The 21,692-nt window shown below is 40.6% G+C and overlaps 1 protein-coding gene and 1 pseudogene across 4 annotated transcripts in view; both read right to left on the minus strand.

Moving 5' to 3' along the window:
• Positions 1–7,393, minus strand: part of LOC149260905 (AP-1 complex subunit sigma-1) — a 64,976-nt gene extending 57,583 nt beyond the window's left edge. For 2 of the 4 annotated variants that reach the window (XM_089421372.1, XM_089421358.1), the window contains exon 1: positions 7,219–7,393. The gene's annotated coding sequence lies outside the window, so the exon portion shown is untranslated. Of the gene's footprint in view, positions 1–3,473; positions 3,529–5,640; positions 5,756–7,218 lie in introns of all 4 variants that reach the window. The other 2 variants (XM_089421364.1, XM_089421371.1) reach the window with 2 other exon arrangements.
• Positions 7,394–16,943: 9,550 nt separating this feature from the next.
• LOC149260907 (auxin response factor 19 pseudogene) overlaps positions 16,944–21,692 on the minus strand; it is a 111,865-nt pseudogene continuing 107,116 nt past the window's right edge.

Here is a 21,692-nt window from a genome sequence, read left to right on the forward strand (position 1 = left end):
GATACAAGGAGGCACAGAACAATGGAAAAAAATTTGGACCCAAAAATATGGACAGGGTAGATCTCAAACTTCTCTTCTCCAAGATCCCTCCACGCCTACAGGATCTGCCATCTAGAATTTGGCTAGCCGAAACAGCTGTCTCATTCGTGATCACTTTTTTTGAGAAGTCAGGAATGGTTATACTACTCCTTTTCTAGAAGGAATCATGGCAGCAACTGCCACGCCTAGACCAAAACGATACCCTGCAAGGATTAAAGGAGATGCTGGACCAGCAGAATCTTAGGACAGTGGCGAACTTCTGGAAGGATGACCCTAACCAATCGGAATGGCGTGCCTGGAAAACAGATCGAGACTGGCAGTTGGAGGGACCTCCTAAGAGCTAGGCATCCCTGAATTAGATGCTTCTAGAGAGATGCATCCCTATTTGTCAAGCCCTGGACAAGCTCAAATGGGGTTACAAGTCCTGGGCTCGTTCTCAATTAAAGAGGCCTATCTTATAAAGGCCAACATCCATGACCTGCCACAACGAACTCTTAGGGAAAAAGTTCGGAAATGGAAGTTATGGCCAAAAGTCTCCCACTTTTTATGGTTGGTTGGACATAAGCGTATTCTAACATGGGATTGACTGATCAAAAAAGGTTTTGTCGGTCTGTCTCAATGCCCGTCATGTAAGCAACAAGAAGAAACAATGCATCACCTGTTGAGCGCCTGCCTAATTGTGGAAGTGGTTTGTTTAGAGGTTGGCAATTTGTTCGGACCATTGGAGTGGGCTTACGATGATCTGCTTTCCACAATTGTCAATTGGCGACGATCACGCTTCAAGAATCCTATTGTTAACAAAGCTTGGGCTTCCTCCTCTAGAATATTTGGAATGAACAAAACAGAGTTATTTTCCACAATCAAATCCCCTCCAACTTTTCTATATGGAAAACTGTAAAATAAAATCTTCATAAAACCATTCTAGCAAAAAAATGGGGTGACGAGGATTGGAAGGCGAGTCTAATTGAAGCAGCGATTCTCTCCTCTCTCAACTTGTCCCCCGAGATGACATTCCAGCATTCCACAATTGTGAGAGACACCCCAGCTACCTCGCCATCCGTCTTTACAAAGCCCCCTTTGGGTTTCACAAAAATCAATTTTGATGGGTCCTCTAAAGGCAACCTAGGCCTGGCTGGATTCGGAGGGGTGATCTATGACTCCCAAAGCTCCCCAATAAGCATATTTGCAGGGTACTATGGCGCCACAACGAACAATGTCGTAGAGATAACTGGCCTGGAGAAAGTCCTCCTCCTTGCTCAAAGCCTTGGTTTCTCTAAGATTCAAATATCAGGAGATTCGAAAATTATCATTCATATGGCACAAAAGCTCGTTGATGGGTCCCCTCCCTCTAAGTTGGTGCATAGATGGAGATTGGAGTCACAACTAGCCAAGATAAAGACCCTCATCAACAGTTTCTCATATGTTATTACAACGCACTCGTTGAGGTCAGGTAACGAGGTTGCAGACTGGTTGGCAAATTGGGGTACAATGGCAAGACAACAGGACATTGTCACATGTTGGCACTCAACTTTGAGCTCAACTGACCTTGATCCTGGTGAGAAGGTCGCCCTCTCCCAGTTAATTAATGAAGACAAAGCTTCCCCCGATGAGGGTGGGCAAACATGTGGCCAACTGGCCTCGAGGTTCTCCCCACAAGGCACGCAACGGGTAGCTTCATGATTATAACCAATGTAATAAGACGGGGCATCTATCATCCGAATAATACAAAAGCATTCATGGTTGATATAATGAGGTGCGGGGTTAACGGCAAGGGTGATTAGTCTCGGGCGATGAGTGTGGGTTGCAGGGTGGTGGGTTCAAGCGTCAGTTGCCATGGTTTTCATGCGTACCCACTAGGGATATGGGCTAGTCGGCGAAATGAAACAGTACCTAGTCTTGTTTCAGCGGGTCTCAAGGAGGGTTCCTAGGCCTTCATCTGGGACCCTGGGGCAGTACTGTGAAGAATTTCGGGGTAATGTTTCAGGCTTGGCTCTGAGTGCGAGAGCTCTAGCTATAGAGGACAGCGTGGTGTCTCTTCCGGCCGAGCCCCTGGTGAATTATAGGTATACCTATCTCTTTATCTATGGTCTTTCTATGCAAGTCTACTTCTGGGCGTGTTTGGTTTTTGGCCACTGTTGTATCTCCTTCTGGGTGAGCGGAATTGGATTTGCGTAAGCTTTTGGGTGTGGAATCCTATTGATGCAGTTACTCCTGAGGCTATTCATTGTTTGTGGTGGGGATGTTTTATCGTTGGGCTCTCCGACGGTAAACGCCTTACGCTTTGGGAACCTATTCATATTTTGTCCCTCGTTTATCTTGTCAATCTGAGTGTGTTGTTATCTAATCTCTCTTCAGCCCCGCTTTCCTCTGGTTTATACCTCAAGATGGTCGTCAATCTATTTCGGTCTTGGTTGCGCTCTACTATGTTGGGTGTCTCAGCCTGGGGAATAGGGTGGTCGCAATTATTGAAGTCGAGCCTCTCCTCCTCGGGTGGTGAAATTAGCTTGGGGTTGTTCATTAGTCAAGCCACCCCTGTTCTATGTGAGTCTTGTCTTGCCTTTGGGTGTAGTTCCTTGTATTTGTGGTGGGTCTATGGGTCTCTTGGTCGTGTTTCGGTGGGCAGCTCTTTCTGAGCTGTTGGGATCCCTCCTATGCACTCGTTCAGAATTTATATCCATGCCTCGTCAGAGAGGTCGGCCTCGCCGCAGAGGAGGGTAGCAAGGCCCTGTAGTGCACCAAGCCAACAGTCATAGCTCATCCTCGACTAATTTTGCAAGTGAGGAGCGTGAGGGGGAGGTGGCCCATGATCACGGTCGCTCACAAGGTCTTGTGGATGCACCAGCTACGTTGGAATCGCCTACCAAGCAGCTCCGAGAAGTCCAAGCCAACCTAGACATACTCAGGGAACATCGATATGAAGATAGGAACGAGTTGGTGGCGTATATGTACGATATCCAATTCAGCCAAAGTGAGATTCTGGAAAAGTTGGAGAACGTCCGTCGGAGCCAGCGTCGCACCAATGTCCGTTTCCTTGACTTGGAGGCCCAAGTAGAGCATATTGACTTCCACATGGATGAGAGATTGGGCTTATTTGCAGCACCTCTTGTGCTTCCTCCTCAGCCACCTCCGTGATATGATGATTATAGATTCTCCGTCTCTTTTGTCTTCTTTTTGTCTTGTAAGGCTAATCAGCCTACCGGTAATAATGGTTTTATGGACATATCTTTTGCATACTCTGACTCTCCTCACTAAGAAATATGGTCGCAGTGAAGCGAAGGGAGCCATCGAGATACATTTTGTACTATGCTTTTCCATGATAATATAAAAGAGAACTTTTGATCGACAAAAAAATATCTAATTCATCCTTCTGCATGCTTTTGTTAACATATATGCATCAAAATATATAGAAATATATATTATATAAAATAGCGCACCCAATTCACTCCCGACCCAGGAGCTTTTGAAAATGCCGCTCCCCGCTCCCGCTTCCTGCTCCCAAGCAACCTTGGATTGAGAATCCTATTATACTATTTGTGCATTTAATTAAAGATCACTATCGTCTTATAGATTGATGGATATGATTACACTGTTATAAAACACAATTTTGTCATATGTTTCATTGATTCCCTAATTCAGAATTGCATCCCCAAGAGGAATTCCAACAAAGGGACATCACAAAATAATTTATCTTATTCTATAGATGTCTGCTAGCATTTAGTTTTCTTGACTAAGAAACAGAAATATAAAATTGCGGAAGATGAAGTGAAAAGCTTCTCATCTAGTAAAAGAAGATATAACACTTGACACCAAAGTCCATCTAAATTTGTACACACTTGAAATCGGACATAGAATCCAGTTTTATAAGAGAAATTAATCTACATTTAATTCACAATAAAGGTATAGATACTTTAATCTAAAAAATTTATAACATCCACTGTCGACAATAAAGCAGGATCAACATTAAAAATGAAATCATTCTTTATGGACTCTGATAAGCATGTGTGTTTTCAAAAAAATCGGAGTTACAAGCATAATGCCAAACTATTGATATATAGAGAGAGAGTCTAAAACATAAAACATAAAGATAATGTTTAAAAAAACGTGTTTTTATGGTCCATTTAATACTAGCTTAAAAATATGTGTATTTATGGTTCATTTAATAGTAATACTAATTAATATTTAGATCATTTTAAAGGATCTATCTAAACTACAACTGTGTAGAAATTAAAAATTGAGAATTCTTTTTCTATTGATATATGTGAAATATTCTGATAAATATATTGAGAAATCCATCTTAGAAGATTCCATCCAGCACTCATTCTCATCGTTGCAAGTCTATTTATACCCCACTAATGAAGTGTGTAGACCATCAATTTTGCCAGTTTATTCCTATGTGAGTCTCCCCATCCTCTACTTCTCACGTATCACCAGATATGAGTCTTCAAGACTACATTAGGAAGAGAAGAGGATCCACATCATGAGCTCTGTTAGTTGGAACTGCCAGCACTAGTATAACATCTTTGCTGGTGGGGTCTCCCTTGACTCAGCTTCTCACAATTAATTCCATTGTCAGAGGTTGGTTCATTTACTCTTTAGCTACAGTTTAACAAGTTTCACATATTGTTACACTGGGATTTACTCCTGTCCCCTAAACTCATTTTACCGAAGTTAAAATAAACAAGATCAGTCCCCTAAACTCATTTTACCGAAGTTAAAATAAAAAAGATCGGTTTGTTTGTGAGAATGTTGCTGCATTGCAAGTAAATGACAGGGTGGAATAGTAAATTTTGGAAAATGAATTTATGATGTGAAGTATGTTCCCATAAACAGGAATAGGCAGGAACGAGAAACGAGAAACGAAAAATGGGGCTAAAGGGTTTCGACTCTGAACCCCTTTTAAGCCACCAACTTATTGCATTGTTTATTGTTTTTCTCTTATACAAATTGCTGCAAACTAATTACAGAACCCCCAGAAATACAATTCTGAAGATTTCGCATTGATTTGCAGCAATTAAGTCTTGACAGCTTGCAAATCCTGTAAAACGCCTCCATTAGGTAGATCGAAGGCAGATTTGGCCAAACATACGTCATCATTCCCATCGCACAACCCTGTACCTTTTAGAAAACAGAGCCCTATGAACAGATCGCAAATAAATCTCACGAGAAACCCTATATTTTCTGGGCGTTCAGCAGTAAAGTTGCCCAAACGAGGGATTTCTCGAAATTTGACAGGAAGAAACAAATTTCCATTAATTATAACTTTTAGAAGCCATTAGATCTCTACTGTTTTATTATCTACAAATATATTAGGGGAAATTTGGCTCTTTCTGTTGAATTTGGAGGATAAAACAGTAGAGATCTTGTTGGGACTGAAAGTTATAATCAAATGGAGCCCAAATAGTGCAATTAAAGAAAACTCCACAATTTCGCTTTAGTTCCCATCAAAATTCACAGATTCAAACCAGAGAAGACACAAATGAATCCATCAAACTCTGATTATATATCATCAAAACGTAGATTTCTCTCTTATAATCATAAATATGTTACTCCGCATAATGAATGACCCTAAGCATGAAATAGATAGGGCGGATGGACATTTACCTGATAAATTCGTAGACAGTGGAATTGTTCTTCCTCGCAACTCGGAGTAGCACGACTGAATTGATCTGACGCTTCGAGGAACACTATATATCTGTTTTGTGTACTGGTCGCAATTCTGTTTTATTCCATTACATGTGAAAGTAGCAATTGTCCCAAAAGATACAAAGAGAGGCCGATAGAATTATTAAATTAGAATTGTTGAATTTCTCTAAAAGAGATGTTGGTTAAGCCTAACAGATGAGCAAGTTGAGCTGGCTAAAGACCTTCTAATTGTTTTTTCATTATTCTAAAATTATATTGATAATTCATTGGTTTTATTTTCAAAAGCTGGAAGGAATTTGAAGAGCAGGTATAGAATTGCTTTGTGAAATTTAATCCCAAAATCCTTGATTTGTAGATATATACTCAATGAAATGTTAATTGGTTGAAACCCTACACAAATATTTGATATAAGAAAATAAGCCGATGTCCACCATGTCCACCTTTCGAAAAATTTCAACCTTTCAGATAGATGAAATCTTCTAAATTTTATTTTATAGATGTGCCAGAAGTAAATTACATTGATGTTTCAGCGATGCTAAAATTTTGAAGGTCGTAAGGTATTATGTTGAAACAACTCACCCGATGTAAAGCTTGAAGAGCAGTTTAACAAATGACTTTCATCTGATTCTACACAAGTCGCCTCTTCCGAAATTAAAAGTCAACAATAATGCACAAGACTTAAAGAAGCCATTTAATTGTTTTTATTGGCAAATTCCAGGAATGCTGTTAATAAGATTCACAGAAGGCTAAATTCCACAAAAGATTAAATTAAACAAGAAATTAATATAGTCTGAAAAGAGGCATCTCTCCCTAAAACACCAAACTCCAACGAGATTAAATTCTAATTGAAGTTGGTGGGATAAGTTACAGCACAATTCACTTCATGGCAAACCAAAATTAAATCAGTAGTAATGCCCACCTGGCCGATCTTGTAATCAAGTGGCTTCTAACAATGATGTGAGAAAATAATATGAAACAAGCCTGCTAGTGCCATTTGTATCTAGCTGCCAATTCTTGCGCACATCGAAATTCCATTTTACCTTAAGAGTTGTTATGAAAACATAGACGCTCAAAATCAAAATATGGACACACCATTGCCCACAGCTTTCATAATCCACTTCACACTGCCATAATCCGCCTCACACTGTGTTTCACCGGAGACTAAAACCGCAAAATTTCCTAAACTCTCGGCCTTTAGGGTCTCCAAAGCATAAGATCGTTTATTTAAATAAACCTAAAAACCCAAATGAAAGTGTAAAAAACAACCAAAACAAAAGACAATTCAGAGTTGGTCATTTATTATTAAAGGACAAAGAAGGGGAAAAGAAAATTATAAAACAAATATTCCAAAGGTTAAAAGCCACGGATCCAACCGCTGAACCAAGTTTTAGCCACAACCCATTTCGCCTTTCTAACAATTTAAATCAAAATCTTTAATCTCCAGAGCTAATGCTGTAGATCATTCTACAAGTAGACAAATTTATGTAACAATAATTAAAAGAAGAAAAGACCCAGAAAAGAATGATCGAAACCCACCTCAAAGAATTCAATGCCGAACCGAATATGGCAGACTGAAAAACTCTATTGCCGGGTGAGAAAACTTTATGCAGACGCCATTAAAACGAAATCGTCAGTATTCAATGTCAAATCCTTCACTTCCTGTTATAGATCGGAAGGGCCAGACGATTCAAAAAAAGATAAGAAAATAAGGAAAGAATATCAATCGTGCATAATTTTTAGATGGGATTAAAGTTAATCATGGTCTAAACAAGCTCTAATTTCATCGGTAAAATGGTAAAAAATTTGGCATTATTTTAGGGAAACACGGTGGAAATTTTTGAAAATCTAAATTACAGCTATCAAGTTTCCAGATTTTGGGTGCACCAAGGTTCTAAAAAAATCCATTTATACCATAAAAAAAATAATTTAAAAATTGTCATAGTTAAATTTCTTGAAAAAATATTGACCAAAATTCATCATGGCCTTGGTAGACAATGCATTAAAGTTAAATAGGTAGACAATGCCTTAAATGTTTTTTCGGAGGAGGATTAATGTTAAATGGTTTTTTTTTTAATAGGATGGGAAATTAGCAACCTCCCAAGATATATGCAACAGTGTGGACCAATAACCGGTAGACAATGACTTAAATGTTTTTTTCGGAGGAGGATTAATGTTAAATGGTTTTTTTTTTTTTAATGGGATGGGAAATTAGCAACCTCCCAAGATATATGCAACAGCGTGGACCAATAACCACAAGAGATATTGGCTTTTTTAGTGCATTTAATTATGTTGAAATCACCTTTCAATTTTAGAATAAAACTTAAAACCACTTATGGCTAACTAAAAACTCATCTTTCTTAGATTTAAAGAAACAAGTTAATGACCCAAGATCAGAGGCATTTAGCGAGAGTGGAAGTATGCCCCCTTATGGATCACTAATGAGTCATTTCAAATGGCACGGTTTTCCTTGAATAACAATGATGAGTCAATCCGCACTCACAAATAGTAACTAATGATAGTTGTCCTCATTAGTAGTTAACAAGGAATTTTCATTACATTTCCTAGTTTTCACTTGATTTTTGTTAAATCTTAAGGAGATGATAGCATATTTTGTATTCACTTTGTGATAGTGATTGGGTGGAAAGGATGCTACGGATCCACTTGCTATAGAAACAGTTTTTGTTGCCACAACTTTCACAAGTTGTTGATGTTAGAAATACTAAGAGGGGGTGAATAAGTGTTTCATGCCAAATCAAATTTTACTTAGTTTATGCTTTCATCTTCAAAGTTATATGAATCAGCATTTCATTAGTAGCACATTATGCAGTAGATCTAGGCATATTCAGTAAACCATGAACAGCATTAAACATGAGAGCATGTAAACCATAAGAAAGCAACGCGTCAACAACACATAGGAACATCGGAATTTTAGGTGGAAAACCCAACTAAGAAAAAACATTGTTGTTATTGTCTCTTCTTATTATTATTATAAAGAAAATCTTCTTACATCTTGCACTGGCACAAACTCTTACCAATGTGCAGGCTCCTACACGCTGAAGGCTACCACCTCCTCTTGTTTCTCCAGCGACCACTGGAAGGAAATTACTACTCCCTCATCAAATTTATTGGCCACTACCGAAAAGAAGCTATGACTCCCTCACTGAAGGCCCCAACCATCAATACCTCTGTGGACCATGTTTTAGAATATTTCACACTAGATCTAGCTGACTCGAACACAACTCAAAACCTACAAGCCATGTTTCATCCAATTTTCAAACTAGACCCACATACATATTTAAGCTCAATCACTAAATAACTAATTGAATACCAAAACCTCTTTGCCATTAATCATTTATCAACATACAAATCTGCTCAATAAATCATCAAACCATAGTTCATCAATATTGTCAAATACCAAGCCAAACTCTTTGCTCATCAACAATGTCAAATACCAAGCCAAACTCTTTGCTCATCAACGTTGCCAAGTACAAAGCCAATTTTTTTGCTCAAAACAAACATGTTCATCAAGACATCCTTAGCAATCAGCAACAAAACAACCTTCAATAAGGCCAAACCCTCTTTGCAACAATTACAACAACAAGATCCCTCATAAGTCATCCACTGTAGATTTTTCTATAGATACAACAGCTCATGTGATATACTAAAACATAAGACAAGAATCTACTATACTCTTCTCAGCAGAAACAAAAATGATCAATGAAAACAATACGCAGGAGGAAGAATATCAATCGCACATAACACAATATTTCTCTGGGGAAAGCCATTGCTCAAAACCCCAACTATCTATATTGCATTAATGAGAAGAGATGAGAAGAAAATACAATGCCTGTTCACACTAGAACAATCCCTGCACAAGTATGATCTAACTCTCTGCCTTACAAGCTAGCTTAAGCCAACAGATCCAATTTTGTTGCATGTCAAGCCCCTACTTCCTTGCGCAATTCCTGAGAGAATTAGCCCATATTTAATTGGGAAATCTTTCCTCCATAACTGCACAATCCAAACATAGGTCATCAATTGATTGCATGCACCATCTATACAACTCGGAAAATTATACAAGTGATAGTACATTGTCCCAGCACTATAATCTCAAATGGGTCTTTCTATGAATTGAGATGCATGAGTTATTTATGAGTGAACCTTCAATTAGCTGGTGTGGTATTGGGGATGCAGTGGTGCACTACTCCACTACTAGACCTCTACTAGTTCCTCCAACAGTTAGAACTAGTTTAACTGACTATAACTCAATTAGACTAAGTTATCTAATTACAGCTCCACATAACTCAATCTGGACCCTAAAATTTATGGATCACTCTACATGACTCTAAATAGACTTCCAACTCAAAGAATAGAATTACAATTTAATTCAAGGATAAATTAAATTGGAATTTCTTGTTGCTATTTTTAACAGCCATCACAACATTGATCTGAGTCTCAAGACATGTAACAATATGCAAGATTGTTCTCGAGCCTTTATTTTCATACAAGTAGCAACAAACCCAAACCATAAAAAGTCTTTGACCAAATGAACATCAATCTTTTGCAACTAGTACATAAGTAACCAACACATCTCAGACTCATAAACCAATCACTCTTGCACATAATAGCAACATCATGAAGACTTCAATTTGGAATGAGACCTTTATAATAGTCTCGTGTTCATCAAGGACAAATAGCAACATAGGTTTCTAACACAAGCAACCATATAATTATTTTCCATACATTTCATCTCATAGGACACACCAAATTCATGAACCTTTGACCAAGCAAATCCTCTCCCCTTCATACTCAAAATAAGTCAATGAAAAAACCATAACATGGAAAACATCCATCTTCCATTCACTATGAGATCCAAGTGCTCAAGCTACAGCAAGAACGCCAATATGCATGTTGTCACTAGACAGGACAGATGACGACATAGTTGCTTGTTGCCGATTTGCACGCCTTATACCCAGAAGTAGTTGTGATTTTTCATCCCTTATAAAAAGGACAGAGTCACCAGCAAAAAGTCTCTTCGCACTCACAAATACACCCCATCCTGTTGTTAGAAGATGCCTCTTTGGCTTACCACGATAGATATGTCTGAATGTCCATGCATGGTTATGCAAATCCCTGGCCACAAGTTCTTGAGCTGGTAGTTGCATCGTATAATCTAGTGGTTTCTTTCTGCAGGGCTGTTTTCTGCCTTTCCTGTAGACGACATCCTGTAGAAACGCCTGTAGAGTGCGACAGGCGGGAATTTTTTAAGGAACTGAAGAGATCTCGAGAATAAAAGGCAGAAATCGGTGGAGCACCATTGTTTAACTGATCTGGATGGTGGACATGCGCTTCAGTTGACCGCAGTTGAACAAAGAGTGGTGAGAGTTTCAGCCGAGCGTCCCTTGAATTACTACGTGACTTGTGGTGAGGTGGCAAAAAACATGCGCGCTGGCTTTTTCGAACTGAAGTGATGTTATGAACTGCATGTCTTCTATTTGTTAATCAACTGATGCCCTGTTCACTGGAGTTCAACACATCTACCATTGCTTGTGTTTCTCAACTTCCACGTGAATGGCTATCCACGCAAGCTACGTGATTTTTCATGAATGCTAGAGGACTGGATGTCGGGTTAAACTTATTCTATTCGTGGCTTAATTCCACCATCCCATCAATTCATGCAGTTTTCGAATTAAATCTATGCAATAGAAGAATGAGATCAGTCACATACCTCGAAGTTGAATGGCTGCCGTGAGTTGTTGTGGGCTGTCATTGCTGCATGCATTTGATTTTATGGTTGCATGATGGCTTGGTTGCTGATTCATGGTTGGTTTCCTTGTGCAGGTGTCCTCTGGCCCGATGCATGCAACAAGAGTTCATTTCCACGTTCAGATCTGCACCCTCAAACTGCTGCCATTGAATTTTCACAGGACCAGAACTTGTTTTCGCCATTTCTCCCAAACGGTGAAGCGGATTGATCTGAAACTCGGTGAGCATGTTCCTATCATCATTATGCATCTCCCATAGCAAAATCGTGATCAATGGATGCACGGATTTCGAGAAAAATGGAAAATGGCTGAAGATTTCAGAGCTTGATTTCTCGGAAATCGTGCATCGGAATCGGCTGAAACTGCTTGGGTAGGTTACCATCACTCACATGCATATCCCCATGAAACAGGTTTTGAAACGGATGCACGGTTATGGAGAAAATGCAAAAATGGCTGATGGTGATGGAGGCTGATTCCTTGGAAACCGTGCACCGGAATTGGCTGAAACTGCTCAAGCATGTTGTCATCAACCTTGTACAATTCCCCATAAAACGGTTTGTCAAATGGATGCATGGTTTTCAAGTTATGGCAAAAACAATTTTGGCTCTAGGTATTTTTGCTTCAAGGCCTTTGCATGTGTTTGCATGGTATGACAAAATGAATTTTGGCTGTGATGCAAGTATGGAGATGATGGAGGAGGAGTTGGAAGATTGCAGGAGGACTTCTGAACCTTTGAGGAAGATACCATGCTTGCCAAACCACTTTTTGAAATGCATGCCTAGTTTCCCACAACTTCTACAGGAAGTTCCTGTAGAAGCACAACGAGAAGCACAAGGAGGTGAAAAAATGATGGAGAAAGGCAAGGGATGGACACACAAGTGCTTGTAGGCCTAATCAACAGATTCCCACCATCAGATTCACTTTTGAAATTGGATTTGGCTCGTCCAAAGGTTCTACAAGATGTTTCCTGTAGAAATACAGAGCTTCCTGTAGAAGGCACAAGAACAATTACTTTGACCTTGATTTGAGTGCTCCTCCTCTCATGAAACGTCCTTCTTGCAACCTGCAATGTCATTGCTGCAACATGAAATTATTCAATGGAGATTAGCTTTATTTTTCTTTTTCTTTTTCTCTCTTTTTTTTTTTTTGAAAAACAACTAGGGCGCCTCATGGAGGTTTTCACCCTAATTGCCTGCCTTGGGCGCCTCCAAGGGAGGTTTTCACCCAAAGATCTTATTCTCTTTTCTCTTTTTTTTCCAACCCATTGACCGCCTCATGGAGGTTTTCAATCAATGAGCCAATCTAAGGCGCCTCCGAGGAGGTTTTCACCTTAGATTTTTATTTTTCTCTTATTTTCATTTTTTATTTTTTCTTTTTTCTCTTTTTTTTTTTTTTTTTCTAACCTACCCTACTTGAAAAACAAACTCATTTTCAAGTATAAGAATACTTCCAATGGAGCCATGTGCACATCGAGATTAGAGACAAGATGATGTAAAGGCTCGGAATGCATGCTTTGACAACTATCCAACTTTCAGAGACAAAATGATCTGCCTTTGAAAGTACAAAACATAGCTGAGGAGGAGAGTACTGTTGCAACTTAGTGACCTTCTAAAACCATATCTCAATATAGCTTTGATATCCTTGGTCATCTTGCTGATTTGGATCATTCTTCATGTCACCTTCTATCATGACCTTCTGATCTTCCTCTTTTTGTTGATCTTTCTCTTGAATACATGGAAGATTTGATGATAACCATGAGGGAACTCTCTCGATCTCTGATTTAGATCTCTTCTCTTCATCAAGTGCAGCCCATGGTTCTTTGATCTCCTCTTTGGAATCTTCTTTTGCTTTTGGTCCTTCAATGTTGTCAATAGATTCTCTCTTTTGCAACACTCTTCCTGAGCTTTGGTGAACATCATTGAGCTCAAAAGGAGTCATTTGCACATGTTGTGCCTCAGCTTTGCAATTGGGTTGAGCTGCTCCATTGCAGGGTTTTGGAAATGGAGGTACGGGTATTTGAGTGGAGGTGTGAAATTGAGATGGAGATGGATGGCTTTGAGGATGAGCAGGTGGTGGAGGAAAATGAGCGGGATGAGAGTTGTACTGGGGCCTCCACTCCTGATAAGGTGCATTCCACTGAGGCTGTGGCTGAGCATAAGAGTGAAATGAATGAGCAACTGGTAGGGCGTAATATGGATCTGTGAAGGAACAAGGAGGATATGACCAAGGAGGAGGTGTAGACCAGGAAGGATGAGCAGGGGGATCCCAAGAAGGCATGAAAGTGGCTTGATAAGGGTCATAATAGGTCTCGGGTATCCCTTGCAGTTCCTGCTGGTAATATCTAAGTCCATGTGGCCTCCTTTGGTTCATATAATAGAGTGATTCAGTGGCTCCCTTGGCTCTTTGATATGCAGCTTTGATTCTGGGCAAGGAAGGGCACTGATCTGTAGGATGGTATTCTTCACATACAAAACACACTTCTAGGGAGTGCATTGGACATTCGTTCCTAGGATGCTTTTTAAGGCACCTAGGACAAAAAATGACCAAAGCCCTCTTGGCTTCTTCTTGCTTCTTTTGGATCCGCAAGGTATCCAGTTGCATGGCAAGAAACTGCCTCATGTCACTCTTGAAATCTTCGATCTGATTTGCAAATTCATCTTTGGATAAGGGACTGCTCCCAACATTTCTGCTTGTAGCCATTTGCTTCAGAGGAATGTTTCTTCTTCTTCTCCCCTAGAGGTTCTTCAGATATGTCTTGATGTCCACCCAGGGGTTCTTTCATCACAGCCATCAAAGAAGAACGTTGGCTGTGTGAAGCAGTGGGGGTGTTGTGCAATAATTTTTCTAACTTATCTCTACTCCTACAAGGCATGAAATGAAATCTTTTTGGTTGATTTTTGCTTTTTCCTACTTCTACTTGCAAAAATGAAATAGATTGAACTGCAACTAACTATCTTGCGAAAATGAAAATGCGGAATTGAAATGAAAGCAGGAAAGGACTAATCTATTTTGCTCAAATGAAATTGCAGGAATGAAACGCTAGGCTACGCTTGCGAAATTGAAATGCTAATCTATGCTTGCAGAAATGAAATTGCGGAATTGAAATGCTAATCTATGAAAGCAAGAAATGCTAATCTACTTTTGCATAAATGAACTTGCATAATGGAAATGAAATAAACTACTTAGCAGAAGGTTGTAGTAGAAAATAGAAGAATAGCAACAATCACCAATACTCTGCCGCTTCCCCGGCAACGGCGCCAAAAAGATGGTGGGCCCCAGTATTGTAGCAATAATGCTACAACTCCTGGAACTCCCTTCTTTAATTTTATCAACCCGGTAGTTCGTAACAAACTTGGAAGCGACGGTGCTGTATGCACAAGTACTAGCTCTTGGCGCAGCTGTCACTTGGTCAACTGGCACAAGTCCGCTAGGGGCTCAAGCCAACTTCTATGAGCTCTTAGAAGAAGCTTTTTAACTGATGGACGAAAGCTAACTCAAGGGAAGCTAATCTACTTGCGAAAAGAAACTGAAAGCCAAAAAGAAACACAAACCCTAGCAAACCCTAATTCTACCAACTAGTCCTACTGATGCAAAAATGAGAATGCAAACTATGAGAAGAGATGCCATTACTTCTAGGAAGGTAAAATGCATGTGTCTAAGTTATCACTATCTGAAGAAAACATCTTTTTGTATTTTTGATTAAGTTGTTGAAATTATCATGCATGTGCTTCTAACTAGTTTTCCACTGTGCAGGGATGGATCAAGGGATGAAATGCTTTGGGAAAGGTTGGGATGGTACAGAGAGGGTCTAAGGGATCCCCAGTATTCTTTCTGAGAGTTTCACAAAGTCTGGACGACATGCAACCGTGTTCATGAACTTCTACAGGAAGTCTGCAGGGGCTTCTACAGGAAGTTTCTACAGGATGTTCTGTAATTCTTCTACAGGATGTTTACAAATTGGATTTTTGAGGATGGGTGGTTGATGGAAGATGCATGGATGGTTATGGAGGTAGGATGGGGGTCTGAAGTGACCAAGGAACTGATGGATGGAGTGGTGAGATGATGTGGAAGGCTGACTTGCATCAACGAAGGTTTAGGCAATGGAAAAGCAAGAAGGTAGGGTTACGTGGCAAAAGAGCAGATGGGAGATGAAGAAACAGACTTGGTGATGGAGGAGCTGACCTGAACGAGGCTCAGATGAACGAGGAGGTGATGAAGGTGATAGAGATGCCCTGCACAATGCTCATTCGAACGAATCAATGAATTCTTGCAAACAAACCAAGTCCTAGCTAACTTAATCCAACTGTAAATGAAATGAATAAACAGCAGCTTTGTTTGGAAAGAGAACCATATACATCACGTGAGCAAGAACATGCCAAAAGATCTAAATGCATAACAAACTCCTACCAACCTATTACAAACATGAAAAGCTACTTGAACCATCAAAAGAAACCTAAGTAACAAAGCACGAAGTAAATCTAAAGAGCAGATTTTATTTCAAGAACGCAGCAAACACATAAAGATAAACAAGGGAGGTACTGGGCGCTTGAGATGGGCCCAACCCCAAGAGCTACAGCCTCCCAAGATAGATTTAGAGCTGGTGCCAAGCTGGATCCATCTTTATTAATCAAGAAATGAAAAGTTACATCAAAACTGTCCACAAGGAGAGCTTGAGCATGAGCTGAAAGCAAAGCTAATCTATTGCATAAAAATCGAACTACAAAATGACTAACTACTGGTTGAGACAAGTGACTAACCACTAGCTACAAAATGACTACCCACTAGCTAACCAAAATGAGGCCCTAAGCCTTCTTATTTATACAATTTGAGGACCCAACAGTCCTCCTAAAATTTAGGGACTTGGCTGCCCAAGACTTGTAGTTAACAGTAGTCCTACTTGACTTGCTTGGCTGCCCTTGTGCTCATTGATTTGGTGGCCTTTGAACTCCGAGCTGATGGTGGAGAATTCGAGGTAAGGGCCCATAAATGAGGGGGACACCTTCCTACAAATCCTCTAGCTTGTTCTCCCACGAATTTGGCTGCCAAGTGCTCATTAAGACCTTCAATTTTGTCTCCAAATTGACCAAAAAGGCTACACAAAGCACCCATTAGACTTGTTGGCATAATGACTAACCAAATTCACTCTATTAACATAAAAATAATCAAAAACATGCAATAAACAAATGAGAATGGTGGACTAAGCCAAATTAGGAGGTTGAATGAGCCCAAATATTTGTCCATTTTTGGGGCTCATCATCACCCCCCTACTGAAAGTGTTGCTCATCCTCTGAGCGACCAATCTCTCTCCTCATCTTTGATGGCCCTGGTGGCTTCCTTGGCTAATCATCTCGGCCAATTTCTCCTTTGGCTTCCTTCTTTCAAACTTCCTGTAGAACCAGTTCGCTGGCTTCCTGTAGAAACAGTCTCTGTCTTCTTGTAGAACCAGTCCTCTGTCTTCCTGTAGAAACAGTCTGCTAACTTCCTGTAGAACTGTCTTCACTGTTTTGGTCTGCGCGGCTGAGGGTGCCTTTTTCTTGAACTGTGTTGTTGCTCCACTTGTTGTGAAGGATTTTGCTGTTGCATATGAAGATGGTGTTGATCCAGCTGTTGTGATGGCACCTGCTGCTGAGTATACAGATGTTGCTGCTGCTGTTGCTGATTGGAAAGGTGGTGTTGCTGTTGTGGCCACATAATTTGAGGTTGATACAATTCTGACTGTTGGGACTGTGGAATACTGAATTGTAACTGATGTGACTGCAATGCCTGTTGGGCTGAATTCAAAGGCTTGGTTATGTCACTGCTCCCCAGTTTTTGTAAGGTAGCAGCAGCCGTAGGACGATAGTAATCTGGCTGGATGGCTGAGTTTATTATATCAGGTCTCTGATGCATGTTCATCCATTGGAGTAAACCAACACCAGGCATTGTAGGATTTTGAGAATTAACAATACCAGTCTCCTCCCCAAACCACAGTGAAGATCTCTTGATGGCACTCTCTATTTCTGATTCTTCACCCAGCATTCCTGGCTGTCGTGGGCGCTTGGTCCTGAAGAAAGGCGGAGGACAAATGAAAAATGGAGTGGCAACAGGCTCAATCTCCCAGATAGAAACTCGATTCTGCCTTTCACCAGCAGTGGATTCATCCCACCCAACCTGGATATTACGCCACTGTGAGTTTGGCCATTTCATAGAATCAAGATCACTGATCCCTGTAATGGTACCCATATATCTGCGCACGCCTGATTCCTCAGTTTCAGACATCATCCTGAACCGCATGCCAAGTGAAACCTGGGTGCCATAGATTGCTTTGTTGTACTTAGACAGAGGAATGACAAACTCTGAAGGGCTTGCCCTTGGATTGTAGAAAACGGTAAATGGGCTATGGTTTGAAGCAGCATGCGCTGCTACAGCAAGAACGCCAATATGCATGCTGTCACTAGACAGGACAGATGACGACATAGTTGCTTGTTGCCGATTTGCACGCCTTATACCCAGAAGTAGTTGTGATTTTTCATCCCTTATAAAAAGGACAGAGTCACCAGCAAAAAGTCTCTTCGCACTCACAAATACACCCCATCCTGTTGTTAGAAGATGCCTCTTTGGCTGACCACGATAGATATGTCTGAATGTCCATGCATGGTTATGCAAATCCCTGGCCACAAGTTCTTGAGCTGGTAGTTGCATCGTATAATCTAGTGGTTTCTTTTTGCAGGGTTGTTTTCTGCCTTTCCTGTAGACGACATCCTGTAGAAACGCCTGTAGAGTGCGACAGGCGGGAATTTTTTAAGGAACTGAAGAGATCTCGAGAATAAAAGGCAGAAATCAGTGGAGCACCATTGTTTAACTGATCTGGATGGTGGACATGCGCTTCAGTTGACCGCAGTTGAACAAAGAGTGGTGAGAGTTTCAGCCGAGCGTCCCTTGAATTATTGCGTGACTTGTGGTGAGGTGGCAAAAAACATGCGCGCTGGCTTTTTCGAACTGAAGTGATGTTATGAACTGCATGTCTTCTATTCGTTAATCAACTGATGCCCTGTTCACTGGAGTTCAACACATCTACCATTGCTTGTGTTTCTCAACTTCCACGTGAATGGCTATCCACGCAAGCTACGTGATTTTTCATGAATGCTAGAGGACTGGATGTCGGGTTAAACTTATTCTATTCATGGCTTAATTCCACCATCCCATCAATTCATGCAGTTTTCGAATTAAATCTATGCAATAGAAGAATGAGATCAGTCACATACCTCGAAGTTGAATGGCTGTCGTGAGCTGTTGTGGGCTGTCATTGCTGCATGCATTTGATTTTATGGTTGCATGATGGCTTGGTTGCTGATTCATGGCTGGTTTCCTTGTGCAGGTGTCCTCTGGCCAGATGCATGCAACAAGAGTTCATTTCCACGTTCAGATCTGCACCCTCAAACTGCTGCCATTGAATTTTCACAGGACCAGAACTTGTTTTCGCCATTTCTCCCAAACGGTGAAGCGGATTGATCTGAAACTCGGTGAGCATGTTCCTATCATCATTATGCATCTCCCATAGCAAAATCGTGATCAATGGATGCACGGATTTCGAGAAAAATGGAAAATGGCTGAAGATTTCAGAGCTTGATTTCTCGGAAACCGTGCATTGGAATCGGCTGAAACTGCTTGGGTAGGTTACCATCACTCACATGCATATCCCCATGAAACAGGTTTTGAAACGGATGCACGGTTATGGAGAAAATGCAAAAATGGTTGATGGTGATGGAGGCTGATTCCTTGGAAACCGTGCACCGGAATTGGCTGAAACTGCTCAGGCATGTTGTCATCAACCTTGTACAATTCCCCATAAAACGGTTTTTCAAATGGATGCATGGTTTTCAAGTTATGGCAAAAACAAATTTGGCTCTAGGTATTTTTGCTGCAAGGCCTTTGCATGTGTTTGCATGGTATGACAAAATGAATTTTGGCTGTGATGCAGGTATGGAGATGATGGAGGAGGAGTTGGAAGATTGCAGGAGGACTTCTGAACCTTTGAGGAAGCTACCATGCTTGCCAAACCACTTTTTGAAATGCATGCCTAGTTTCCCACAACTTCTACAGGAAGTTCCTGTAGAAGCACAACGAGAAGCACAAGGAGGTGAAAAAATGATGGAGAAAGGCAAGGGATGGACACACAAGTGCTTGTAGGCCTAATCAACAGATTCCCACCATCAGATTCACTTTTGAAATTGGATTTGGCTCGTCCAAAGGTTCTACAGGATGTTTCCTGTAGAAATACAGAGCTTCTTGTAGAAGGCACAAGAACAATTACTTTGACCTTGATTTGAGTGCTCCTCCTCTCATGAAACGTCCTTCTTGCAACTTGCAATGTCATTGCTGCAACATGAAATTATTCAATGGAGATTAGCTTTATTTTTCTTTTTCTTTTTCTCTTTTTTTTTTTTTTTGAAAAACAACTAGGGCGCCTCATGGAGGTTTTCACCCTAATTGCCTGCCTTGGGCGCCTCCAAGGGAGGTTTTCACCCAAAGATCTTATTCTCTTTTCTCTTTTTTTTCCAACCCATTGACCGCCTCATGGAGGTTTTCAATCAATGAGCCAATCTAAGGCGCCTCCGAGGAGGTTTTCACCTTAGATTTTTATTTTTCTCTTATTTTCTTTTTTCTCTTTTTTCTTTTTTTTTTCTAACCTACCCTACTTGAAAAACAAACTCATTTTCAAGTATAAGAATACTTCCAATGGAGCCATGTGCACATCGAGATTAGAGACAAGATGATGTAAAGGCTCGGAATGCATGCTTTGACAACTATCCAACTTTCAGAGACAAAATGATCTGCCTTTGAAAGTACAAAACATAGCTGAGGAGGAGAGTACTGCTGCAACTTAGTGACCTTCTGAAACCATATCTCAATATAGCTTTGATATCCTTGGTCATCTTGCTGATTTGGATCATTCTTCATTTCACCTTCTATCATGACCTTCTGATCTTCCTCTTTTTGTTGATCTTTCTCTTGAATACATGGAAGATTTGATGATAACCATGAGGGAACTCTCTCGATCTCTGATTTAGATCTCTTCTCTTCATCAAGTGCAGCCCATGGTTCTTTGATCTCCTCTTTGGAATCTTCTTTTGCTTTTGGTCCTTCAATGTTGTCAATAGATTCTCTCTTTTGCAACACTCTTCCTGAGCTTTGGTGAACATCATTGAGCTCAAAAGGAGTCATTTGCACATGTTGTGCCTCAGCTTTGCAATTGGGTTGAGCTGCTCCATTGCAGGGTTTTGGAAATGGAGGTACGGGTATTTGAGTGGAGGTGTGAAATTGAGATGGAGATGGATGGCTTTGAGGATGAGCAGGTGGTGGAGGAAAATGAGCGGGATGAGAGTTGTACTGGGGCCTCCACTCCTGATAAGGTGCATTCCACTGAGGCTGTGGCTGAGCATAAGAGTGAAATGAATGAGCAACTGGTAGGGCGTAATATGGATCTGTGAAGGAACAAGGAGGATATGACCAAGGAGGAGGTGTAGACCAGGAAGGATGAGCAGGGGGATCCCAAGAAGGCATGAAAGTGGCTTGATAAGGGTCATAATAGGTCTCGGGTATCCCTTGCAGTTCCTGCTGGTAATATCTAAGTCCATGTGGCCTCCTTTGGTTCATATAATAGAGTGATTCAGTGGCTCCCTTGGCTCTTTGATATGCAGCTTTGATTCTGGGCAAGGAAGGGCACTGATCTGTAGGATGGTATTCTTCACATACAAAACACACTTCTAGGGAGTGCATTGGACATTCGTTCCTAGGATGCTTTTTAAGGCACCTAGGACAAAAAATGACCAAAGCCCTCTTGGCTTCTTCTTGCTTCTTTTGGATCCGCAAGGTATCCAGTTGCATGGCAAGAAACTGCCTCATGTCACTCTTGAAATCTTCGATCTGATTTGCAAATTCATCTTTGGATAAGGGACTGCTCCCAACATTTCTGCTTGTAGCCATTTGCTTCAGAGGAATGTTTCTTCTTCTTCTCCCCTAGAGGTTCTTCAGATATGTCTTGATGTCCACCCAGGGGTTCTTTCATCACAGCCATCAAAGAAGAACGTTGGCTGTGTGAAGCAGTGGGGGTGTTGTGCAATAATTTTTCTAACTTATCTCTACTCCTACAAGGCATGAAATGAAATCTTTTTGGTTGATTTTTGCTTTTTCCTACTTCTACTTGCAAAAATGAAATAGATTGAACTGCAACTAACTATCTTGCGAAAATGAAAATGCGGAATT

This window comes from Pinus tabuliformis, chromosome 6 (assembly GCF_031772625.1).
Source record: "Pinus tabuliformis cultivar Carrire ecotype Pingquan chromosome 6, CPIR1, whole genome shotgun sequence".
In the NCBI taxonomy this organism is placed as follows: Eukaryota; Viridiplantae; Streptophyta; class Pinopsida; order Pinales; family Pinaceae; genus Pinus; species Pinus tabuliformis.